This window comes from Apium graveolens, unplaced genomic scaffold, assembly GCF_009905375.1.
Source record: "Apium graveolens cultivar Ventura unplaced genomic scaffold, ASM990537v1 ctg4511, whole genome shotgun sequence".
Lineage (NCBI taxonomy): Eukaryota > Viridiplantae > Streptophyta > Magnoliopsida > Apiales > Apiaceae > Apium > Apium graveolens.
The window spans coordinates 15,681-28,211 of NW_027418575.1; the positions used below are offsets into that span (position 1 = coordinate 15,681).

At 40.6% G+C, this 12,531-nt stretch overlaps 2 non-coding genes across 2 annotated transcripts; both read left to right on the plus strand.

Annotated features, from left to right (window-relative positions):
• Window positions 1–5,725: 5,725 nt before the first annotated feature.
• On the plus strand, window positions 5,726–5,832 carry LOC141702004 (small nucleolar RNA R71). Its single transcript, XR_012566975.1, has one exon. It is a non-coding gene; the product is annotated as a small nucleolar RNA R71 (small nucleolar RNA).
• A 3,619-nt stretch (window positions 5,833–9,451) lies between these two features.
• Window positions 9,452–9,558, plus strand: LOC141702005 (small nucleolar RNA R71). Its single transcript, XR_012566976.1, has one exon. It is a non-coding gene; the product is annotated as a small nucleolar RNA R71 (small nucleolar RNA).
• Window positions 9,559–12,531: the final 2,973 nt, after the last annotated feature.

The window sequence follows — 12,531 nt, forward strand, 5'->3', positions numbered from 1 at the left end:
TGGGCATATCTATTCATCGCAATCTCCGGAAAATGGCGATACTCGTTAGTCCCAGTCTTGAAAGTCCAAACTGTGCCCGGCCTACAGAGAGTAGCACAAATCAAATCCAAGTCAAAATCTTCAGCAGTCTTCTCATTCCAATTCTCCTCCGTGGGCTTCCTCTGTCACTGCACAATCACACGGTGAATCACCTTATGGTGATAATCCACCGTCATCCCCCGCACAACAAAAAACCCATTCTTTTCAGCCTTCGTGTTCGCATAGAACTCGCGAACAACGCTCATCGGAACTGCCTCTGGTGACTCACAAAAAGCAATCCAACCCTTCTCAGCAATCATTGGCAACAACTCACCATCCCTCCCTGATGGTAAGAATCCCCTCTCCTTCAAAATCGGCTTACCCAGAAGCCTAATATACTCCTCCTCAGTATCCCTATCAAATAATCGAGGCCTCGCAGCAGTACCCCTCGAAGAATCAGTAGTAGGAACAGTGCTGCTGCTATCAATAGTCCTGGATCTCTTGGGTGCCATTGAAACTGAGAAAAAGTGTTTAAGATTTGTGTTTTTGAATATGGGAGAGAGTTTAAGATTTGAAAGTGTATGGGGGAGTATATGGAATAGTTGTATGTATATATAGGGTAGAGATTAGGGTAAAATTTGATTAGGAGTGGGTTTGAGGGTTAAAAATGTGGGTAATGGGAAGATAATTCGTGGGTAGTGGGGCTGTGTTTTGATTTTTGATTTTTCAGATTTTTTTGGATTTTTATAAGGCTTAAAAAAAATTCTACCAATCGGGCCCTGAGCGGGCGCTCAGCAGAGCTGAGCGGGCGCTCAGGGGTCTTCTGGAAAAAAAAATCTTGCCCTGTTTTTCTAATTTTTTTGTGGTTTTTGGATAGGTTACTAACTTCTAAGGGTTCCTGTAACAACAAATTATGGGTTGCCTCCCAAGAAGCGCTTCTTTTTCGTCATTAGCTTGACGTAGAGTACCTTAATCAAGTTGACAATAAAACGGCACTAACCACTTCCCGGTTTGCCGTGTCCCCATAGTAATGCTTCAAACGCTGAACATTAACCTTGAATGCTTGGTCCAGATCATTCTCAAAAATCTCCACCGCTCCATGTGGAAACACAGTTTTGACAATAAAAGGTCCAGGCCACCTTGATTTCAACCTTCCAGGAAAAAGTCGGAGACGAGAGTTGAATAAAAGAACTTGCTGCCCCGACATAAATGACTTAGGATATAGCTTCCTGTCGTGCCACCTTTTCACTTTTTCCTTGTACATTTTGTTATTCTCGTACGCTTGGAGTCGAAATTCATCAAGTTCATTTAGCCGAAGCATTCGCTTCTTTCCAGCTGCATCTAGATCCAGGTTCAACTTTTTCAACGTCCAATAGGCCTTATGCTCAAGCTCCGCAGGTAAATGACATCCCTTACCATACACAAGTTGAAACGGGGACATCCCAAGTGGAGTCTTGTATACTGTTTTGTAAGCCCAAACAGCTTCATCGAGCTTTAAAGACTAATCCTTCCTTGACGGACAAACAACCTTCTCTAAAATGCGCTTGATCTCTCTATTAGACACTTCCGCTTGACCATTCGTTTGCGGATGATAGGCAGTAGCAACACGATGATTCACATTATAGCACTGCATCATAGAAGTGAACTTACGGTTGCAGAAATACGACCCTTCATCACTTATGATTACTCGTGGCGTTCCAAACCTTGTAAAAATCTGTTTATGAAGAAAATTCAACACTACCTTTGCATCATTCGTCGGCAGAGCTTTGACTCCTACCCATTTTGAGACATAATCGATTGTCAGCAAGATGTACTGATTATTGCAGGACGAGACAAATGGCCCCATGAAATTGATTCCCCAAACATCAAAGACCTCGACTTCAAGCATCACATTTAACGGCATCTCATCCTTTCTCGTAAGATTTCCCACTCTTTGGCAACGATCACACCTAAAATGAACTGATGAGCATCCTTAAATAAAGTAGACCAGAAAAAACCTGCTTGCAAAATACGAGCTACCGTCTTCTCACCACCATAATGTCCACCATAAACTGTGGAGTGGCAGTCTCGTAATATCCCCTCCGTCTCACAGAATGGGATACATCTCCTGATGATCTGGTCAGCTCCCTGTCTAAACAAATACGGTTCATCCCACATATACCACTTCACCTCATGCAGAAACTTCTTCTTTTGAGTTGTATTCATATTAGGAGGCATTATATTGCTGACAAGATAATTCACAATATCTGTGAACCATGGCTCTTACTCCTGAACTGCGAACAACTGCTCATCCGGAAAAGATTCGTCGATCAATGTCTTATCATGTGAAGTAGACTCAGGATTCTCCAATCTAGACAGATGGTCAGCTACTTAATTCTCAGTACCTTTTCGATCCTTGATCTCTAACTCAAATTCCTGTAGCAAGAGCACCCAACGAATGAGTCTAGGCTTCGAATCCTTCTTGGAGACCAAATAGCGGATGGCCGCATGATCAGTGAACACTGTCACCTTTGTCCCAAGCAAATAAGATCGAAATTTTTCGAAACCAAAGACTATAGCCAAGAGCTCCTTCTCAGTAGTGGTGTAGTTCATTTGAGCTCTATTTAAAGTCTTGCTAGCATAGTAGACCACATGAAAGAGATTATTCTTGCGCTGCCCAAGAACTGCGCCCACCACATAATCACTCACATCACACATCATCTCAAAAGGCTCTGTCCAATTAGGTACCGTAATAACTGGTGCAGTTATCAAACTCTTCTTGAGCGTCTCGAATGCCTTCAAGCATTCATCATCAAATTTGAAAGGCACATCCTTCTCAAGCAAGTTGCACAACGGCTTAGATATCTTCGAAAAGTCCTTGATGAAACGCCGATAAAAACCCGCATGTCCAAGAAAACTATGGATTCCTTTCACAGAAATAGGTGGTGGAAGATTTTCAATGACTCCCACCTTGGCTTTGTCCACCTCAAGACCCTTGCTAGAGACCTTATGCCCAAGAATAATGCCTTCACGCACCATAAAGTGACATTTTTCCCAGTTGAGCACCAAATTAGTTTCCACACACCTTTTGAGCACCGCACAAATATTATTTAAATATTCATCATACGAATGTCCAAAGACGGAGAAGTCATCCATGAACACCTCGACATTATTTCCAATCATATCAGAGAATATAGCCATCATACATCTCTGAAAAGTGGTTGTGCGCCACATAAGCCAAATGAAACTCTGTGAAAAGCAAACATGCCAAATGGACAAGTGAAGGTAGTCTTTTCTTGATCCTCTGGTGCAATACATATCTGATTATACCACGAATAACCATCCAGAAGACGATAATACTCATGACCGGCCAACCTGTCAAGCATCTGATCAATAAATAGAAGAGGGAAGTGATCCTTCCTTGTGGCCTTGTTCAACTTTCTGTAGTCCATGCATACCCTCCATCCTGTGACTGTTCGAGTAGGGATGAGCTCGTTCTTCTCATTTGCTACCACAGTGATACCGCCTTTCTTAGGTACACATTGCACGGCGCTCACCCAAGAACTGTCAGAAATAGGATAAATGATTCATGCATCCAGCCACTTCAGAATTTCTTTCTTCACCACTTCTTTCATGATAGGATTAAGTCTGCGCTGTTGCTCAACAGTTGGCTTACTACCTTTCTCTAGCAGAATTTTATGCATGCAATACGAAGGGCTGATCCCTTTGATGTCTGCTATAGTCCATCCAATAGCCAATTTGAATTCTCTCAAGATCCTCAAGTGCTTGTCCTCCTCACTACCTGAAAGGTCAGATGCAATAATAACAGGTAAAGTAGATGTATCACCTAAAAAAACATACCTCAAATGTTGAGGTAATGGTTTAAGCTCCAAGGTAGGTGCTTCCTCAATAGATGGTTTGAGCATTCCTTCAGCATTTTTGAGGTCAGAAGTACCAAGAGATTCAAATGGCATGTCTAGCTTTCGCCTCCAAGGAGAAGCATTTAGATATTATAGTTGCTCATTCCAATCCTCATCCTCACTGTCAAAATCCCCCATTAAGGCTTTCTCTAATGCATCAGACATTAGCATATGATCAAGTTCTGAAGTAACTGCGGAATCAATCAAATCCACTTTTAAGCACTCCTCATCTTCTGCAGGGAATTTCATCGCTTTGAATGCATTGAATGTCACATCCTGATCCAGCACCCGCATAGTAAGTTCACCTTTCTGCACATCTATCAAGGTACGGCCTGTAGCCAAGAAAGGTCTCCCCAAGATTATGGGAATCTTCTTATCTTCCTCGAAATCCAGAATAACAAAGTCTGCAGGAAAGAAGAGCTTATCCACCTTTACTAGCACATCCTCCACTATGCCTCGTGGGTATGTAATCGAACGATCAGCCAATTGTATAGACATGTAGGTGGGCTTTGGATCAGGCAAATTCAACTTTTTAAAGAACCACAACGGTATCAGATTGATGCTTGCTCCTAAATCACAGAGGCACTTGTCAAAAGACAACTTGCCAATGGTGCAAGGAATGGTGAAGCTACCTGGATCTTTAAGCTTTGGAGGTAACTTTTGTTGCAGCACAGCACTGCATTCTTCCGTTAGAGCAACGGTCTCAAAATCATCCAGTTTCACCTTCCTTGAAAGAATGCTCTTCATAAAATTTCGCATAACTAGGCATTTGCTCTAGAGCCTCAGCGAAAGGTATGTTGATGTGAAGTTTCTTGAACACCTCCAGAAACTTACCGAACTGCTTATCCAGCTTTTGTTGTTGCAATCTCTTAGGGAAAGGTGGTGGAGGATAGAGCTATTTCTCCCCTGTATTACCCTGAGGCAGAGTATGTTCAATAGTAGTCTTCATTAGTTCCGCCGCTTTCTCCTTTTGCTTAGCTTCTTCATCACTAACTTCAGCTTCTCCTTCTTTTGCTTTTTCAGCATCAGCAACTTGTCCAGACCTTAAGGTAATAGCCTAGACTTTCTCTTTAGCTTCCTTCCTGCCTGGCACTTCAATATCACTGGGAAGTGTGCCAGGTTGACGATTAAGCACTGCATTGGCTATTTGACCGATTTGATTTTCCAAGGTCTTGATAGAGACCGCCTGACTTTTGCACAACAACTTAAGTTCCTCAAAATCAGCACTAGAGGGTGGAGCTGCACCTCCTTGTTGAGGATATGATTTCCTTTGAGCATAATGCTGTGGTTGCTGGAATCCAGGTGGATTGAACTGTTTACTTACGCCTTGCTGATATGGTTGCTGAATAGCATTCTGATTACTACTCTAGCTAAAATTTGGATGATTTCTATTGTTAGGATGATAAGTAGCTGGCACAGGCTGCTGCGGTCGCTGATAATTGTTCACATACTGAACAGATTCGTTAACAAGAGAACACTGATCTGTAGCATAAGAACCTGCACAAAGCTCACAGACCATAGCTATCAGATTAACTCCATAGGTGGCTAGAGAATCGACCTTCATAGACAGCGCTTGGAGCTGCGCTGCAATAGCTGTAGCTGCATCAACTTCCAAAATACCTGCTACCTTCTCGAGCATCATCCTTTGAGTTGGGTTTTGATGCTCATTTACAGCCATAGTCTCAATAAGATTATAAGCCTCGGTATAGCTTTTGGCCCACAAGGCGCCTCCAGCTGCTGCATCGAGCATGGGTCGAGATTGGGCCCCCAAACCATTATAGAAACCAGTGATCACCATCCAATCAGGCATTCCATGATGTGGACACTTTCTTAACATTTCCTTGTAGCGCTCCCAAGCTTCACACATAGATTCTGTAGGTTGCTGCGCAAACTGAGTATGAGCACTCCTCAGAGCAGCAGTCTTCTTCATTGGATAAAACTTCACCAGAAACTTTTGCGCAAATCTTGCCAAGTAGTGATAGACCCAGCTGGTTCAGAATGTAACCAGTCCTTAGCTTTATCCCTCAGTGAGGATGCGAAAACCCTCAGCTTGATAGCCTCATCAGTCACACCATTATATTTGAAAGTACTGCAGATCTTGACAAAATTCCTTATGTGCATGTTGGGGTCTTTAGTCGCAGCACCTCCAAAAGAAACAGAATTCTGCACCATCTGAATAGTGCCCGACTTGATTTCAAAGGTGTTAGCCTGAATAGCCGGATGAAGAATGCTTGACTGAATGTCATCAATATGGGGTCGAGAAAAGTCCATAAGAGTTGGATCTGCCGGAACTATACGATCACCCATGCTTACTGGTTCTTTCTGCTCGCTTTCTGTATCCGAATCTTCAAAATCTATCTTCTTCGGAATATCAAGAACTTCGTCTGTCTCCTCAGCTGTATCTAAAGTCCTCTTGCGAGTACGAGAACGTGTTTGCATAAATGCTCGCAAAAGTACCTGAAACAAAACCGGAAACAATCAGTAACACGTCTTAATCACTGGGTCCTAATGACCAATGATGGTAAGTACATAAACTAAACAAATACGCCGAATCCCCGGCAGCGGTGCCAAAACCTTTTTGAGGGGAAAACATGCGCTAATAACACACGCAAGTATATGTGTTCACAAGTAATATAGAATACTTTCTAGTTCATTCCCACAGAGACTCAGACTAATTATGTTCAATTAAATTAACTCACCAATGTATGATTACTTCTCAATGTTAAGACAATAACACTTAGATTTGATTAACTAATTACTAACTATAATTAACTACGAAAATTAAGCACTTAATTAACACTTGAATTAACAATATTAAAACACTCATGAAATCGCAACTTCATTACTACTTCCTTCAATAGTCATTGTTATTACCCTTAGCATGCAATAGTGATGATATTAATCGAATAACACGAAACTGAAAAAAGCCAACTTTCATTGTACTAATACCATTCTACCAAGCATCCACAATTAAGATAGAAGTTGAATAGGCATCAATTATGTTGAGTCCCTATATGTCTACAGAAATTGACAACATAACGATTTAAGCACAAGTTATTCCTTTTAATTACATAGGGCGAATAAAATTGTTAGAGTTACCCACTAATCATGCATACTCTTACATGAACCTATGCTAGCATGACAAGTTCTAAACCTCAAGATCCACCATCACTTCACAAGAGATTAACACCCTATCTTATATGTTCGCGATGCACATAAGATGAATACGCACAACCAATACTAGATATCATACAATCATCACACACTAAGGTATTAAACAATCAACTAAAGAATTCCATAGTAAATCCGTTACGACCCCGTGATCATGATTAGCCCATGATAGCACTCATCGTCATCATTGGTTCATATAAAAACATGATAATAACATACAAGAATAATAACTAAAACTATTTATATTAAACCAGAGTACATCACAAGAGTAAATAGGTTCAAAGTAAAGAAAACTAGCATCCAACGTTATAATGAAATAAAGAATCACAAGAAAATATGCTTCCTCTTCGTTGCGATATGCTAAAACGGTCTTCATCCTTATCTCCTTGCTCTTCGATTAATACTACGATCCAACCTTTGTGAAACGTCTCTGAAATCTACTTATATAGGAGTCCCATAAAGCCCAGCTAACTCAGAAGTTGGAAGTTAAACATAATCAGGAGTCTAAAATAAATATTCTGATTTTTCGTCCCTGAGCGGTCGCTCAGCATTCCTGAGCGGGCGCTCAGCTTCCTGAGCGGTGGCTCAGCAGAGCTGAGCGGGCGCTCAGCTCCCTACGGGAAACTGCTCTGTTTTTCTCCCATTTCTTCGCTGCAATCTGCTCCTATCTTCCCGCTTCCAATGCTAAACACATGCCAAGGCTTATTATTGATGAAATCTCTCCCGAAATGCACTTAATACCCTGAAATGGACAAACACTAGAAAAATGCATCAAATACATAAAATACTTGATTTCAAGACATCAATTCAAGCCATTATAAGACGTTTTAAGTGGTATAAAATGCCACTTATCAATAGTAAGTTCACCTTTCTACACATCTATCAAGGTACGGCCTGTAGCCAAGAAAAGTCTCCCCAAGATTATGGGAATCTTCTTATCTTCCTCAAAATCCAGAATAACAAAGTTTGCAGAAAAGAAGAGCTTATCCACCTTTACTAGCACATCCTCCACTATGCATCGTGGGTATGTAATAGAACGATCAGCGAATTGTAGAGACATGTAGGTGGGCTTTGGATCAGGCAAATTCAACTTTTTAAAGATCGACAACGGCATCAGATTGATGCTTGCTCCCAAATCACACAGGCACTTGTCAAAAGACAACTTGCCAATGGTGCAAGGAGAAGCTACCTGGATCTTTAAGCTTTGGAGGTAACTTTTGTTGCAGCACAACACTGCACTCTTCCATTAGAGCAACGATCTCAAGGTCATCCAGTTTCACCTTCCTTGAAAGAATACTCTTCATAAATTTCACATAACTAGGCATTTGCTCCAGAGCCTCAGCGAAAGGTATATTGATGTGAAGTTTCTTGAACACCTGCAGAAACTTACCTAACTGCTTATCCAGCTTTTGTTGTTGCAATCTCTTAGGGAAAGGTGGTGGAGGATAGAGCTATTTCTCCCCTGTATTACCCTCATGCAGAGTGTGTTTAACAGTAGTCTTCCTTGGTTCCGCCGCTTTCTCCCCTTGCTTAGCTTCTTCATCACCAACTTCAGCTTCCCCGTCTTTTGCTTTTTCAGCATCAACAACTTTTCCAGACCTTAAGATAATAGCTTTGACTTGCTCTTTAGCTTCCTTCCTTCCTGGCACTTCAGTATCATTGGGAACTGTGCCAGGTTGACGATTGAGCACTGCATTGGCTATTTGACCAATTTGATTTTCCAAGGTCTTGATAGAAACCGCCTGACTTTTGCACAACAGCTTAAGTTCCTCAAAATCAGCACTAGAGGGTGGAGCTGCACCTCCTTGTTAAGGATAGGATTTCCTTTGAGCATAATGCTGTGGTAGCTGGAATCCAGGTGGATTAAACTGTTTACTTATGCCTTGCTGATATGGTTGTTGAATAGCATTCTGATTATTATTCCAGCTGAAATTTGGATAATTTCTCTTGTTAGGATGATAAGTAGCTGGCACAGGCTGCTGCGGTCGCTGATAATTGTTCACATACTGAACAGATTCATTAACCAGAGAACCTTGATCCGTAGCATGAGAACCTGCACAAAGCTCACAGACCATAGCTATCTGATTGACTCCATAGGTGGCTAAAGAATCGACCTTCATAGACAACGCTTGGAGCTGCGCTGCAATAGCTGTAGCTGCATCAACTTACAAAATACCTGCTACCTTCCCATGCATCATCCTTTGAGTTGGGTTTTGATGCTCATTTGCAGCCATCGTCTCAATCAGATTATAAGCCTCAGTATAGCTTTTGGCCCACAAGGCGCCTCTAGCTGCTGTATCGAGCATGGCCGAGATTGGGCCCCCAAACCATTATAGAAACCAGTGATCACCATCCAATCAGGCATACCATGATGTGGACACTTTCTCAATATCTCCTTGTAGCGCTCCCAAGCTTCGCACATGGATTTTGTAGGCTGCTGCGCAAACTGAGTAAGAGCACTCCTCATAGCCGTAGTCTTCGCCATTGGATATAACTTTACCATAAACTTTTGCGCAAGATCTTGCCAAGTAGTGATGGACCCAGCTAGTTCAGAATGTAACCAGTCCTTAGCTTTATCCCTCAGTGAGAATGGGAAAATCCTCAGCTTGATAGCCTCATCAGTCACACCATTATATTTGAAAGTACTGCAGATCTTGACAAAATTCCTTATGTGCATGTTGGGGTCTTCAGTCGCAGCACCTCCGAAAGAAACAGAATTCTGCACCATCTGAATAGTGCCCGGCTTGATTTCAAAAGTGTTAGCCTGAATAGACGGATGAAGGATGCTTGACTGAATGTCATCAATTTTAGGCCGAGAAAAGTCCATAAGAGCTGGATCTTCTTAAACTATACGATCACCCATTTCTGGTTCTTTCTGCTCACTTTCTACATCCCAATCTTTAAAATCAATCTTCTCCGGAATACCAGGAACTTCGTCTGTCTCCTCAGCCGTATCTAAAGTCCTCTTGCGAGTACGAGAACGTGTTTGCATAAACGCTCGCTAAAGTACCTGAAACACAACCGGAAACAATAAGTAACAAGTCTTAATCAATGAGTCCTAATGACCACTGATGGTAAGTACATAAACTAAACAAATACGCCGAGTCCCCGGCAGCGGCCCCAAAAACTTGTTAGGGCGGAAACACGCGCTAATAATACACGCAAGTATACGCGTTCACAAGTAATATATAATACTTTCTAATTCATTCCCACAGAGACTCGGACTAATTATGTTCAATTAACACTCACTCACCAATGTATAATTACTTCTCAATGTTAAGACAATAACACTTAGATTTGATTAACTAATTATTAACTACAATTAACTACGAGAATTAAGCACTTAATTGACACTTGAATTAATAATATTAAAACACTCATGAGATCATAACTTCATTACTACTTCCTTCAATAGTCATTGTCGTTACCCTTAGCATGCAATAGTGATGATATTAATCGAACAACACGAAACTGATAAAAGCCAACTTTCATTGTACTAATACCAATCTACCAAGCATCCACAATTAAGATAGAAGTTAAATAGGCATCGATTATGTTGAGACCCTATATGTCTACAGAATTTGACAACATAACGATTTAAACACAAGTTATTCCTTATGATTACACAGGGCAAGTAAAATGGTTAGAGTTACCCACTAATCATGTATACACATACATGAACCTATTCTAGCATGGCAAGTTCTAAACCTCAAGATCCACCATCGCTTCACAAGAGATTAACACCCTATCTGATATGTTCGCGACACACATAAGACGAATAAGCACAACCAATACTAGATATCATACAATCATCACACACCAAGGTATTAAACACTAACTAAAGAATTCCATAGTAAATCCGTTACGAACCCATGATCACGATTAGCCCATGATAGCACTCATCGTCATCATGGGTTCATATGAAAACATGATAATAACACACGAGAATAATAACTAAAACTACTTATATTAAACCAGAGTACGTCACAAGAGTAAATAGGTTCAAAGTAAAGAAAACTAGCATCTAACGTTACAACGAAATAAATAATCACAAGAAAATATGCTTCCTCTTTGTTGCGATGTGCTAAAACGGTCTTCTTCCTTATCTCCTCGCTCCTCGCTTGATACTACGATTCAACACTATGTGAAACGTCTCTGAAAACTACTTATATAGGAGTCCAATAAAACCCAGCTAACTCAGAAGTTGGAAGCTTAACAGAATCAGGAGTCTAAAATAATTATTATTAAAATTCCGTCCCTGAGCGCCCGCTCAGCATTCCTGAGCGGGCGCTCAGCTTCCTGAGCGGTCGCTTAGCAGAGCTGAGCGGGCGCTCAGACCCCTTCTGGAAAATGCTCTGTTTTTGCTCCCGTTTCTTGAAGCATTATGCTCCTATCTTCCCACTTGCAATGCCAAACACATGCAAAGACTTATTCTTGATGAAATCTCTCCAGAAATGCAATTAATACTCTGAAATGCACAAGCACAAGAAAAATGCATCAAATACAGAAAATACTTGATTCCAAGACATCAATTCAAGCCATTATAAGACGTACTAAGTGGTATAAAATGCCACTTATCACCTATAAGAGTCACTTTCCATCATATATTTACACAAATAACATGTTAACATTATATACATCCAATTTGACATCCTTTTTCCACCTCATAGTGACAGTTTCATACAAGTCAATTTTGTTCCACATTTTGGCTTTAATCAACCATGTAAGTCACTTTTCACAGTATAAGAGTCACTTTACACCCTATAACAGTCACTTTCCACAATATATATGTATAATTAACATGTTAACATCATATACATCCAATTTAACATCCTTTAACCACCTCTTAGTGCCACTTTCATACAAGTCAATTTTGTTCCACATTTTGGCTCTAATCAACCATGTAAGTCACTTTTCACCATATTAGTGTCACTTTGCACCCTATAAGAGTCACTTTCCACCATATATTTACACAACTAATATGTTAACATCATATACATCCAATTTGACATCCTTTTACCACCTTTTAGTGACAGTTTCATACAAGTCAATTTTGTTCCACATTTTGGCTCTAATCAACCCTTTAAGTCACTTTTCACCATATTAGAGTCACTTTGCACCCTATAACAGTCACTTTCCACCATATATTGATACAATTAATAGTTAACATCATGAACATGCAATATGACATCCTTTAACCACCTCTTGGTACCACTTTCCTAGAGTCAATTTTGGGCCACATTTTCGCTCTCATTTATCAAGTAAGTGACTTCACATCATATTAGAGTCACTTTGCATCCTATAAGAGTCATTTTCCATCATATATTTGTATAATTAACATGTTAACATCATAAACAACCTATTTGACATCCTTTTACCACATGTTAGTGCCACTTTCATACAAGTCAATTATTTCCACAATTTGGCTCTAATCAACCATGTA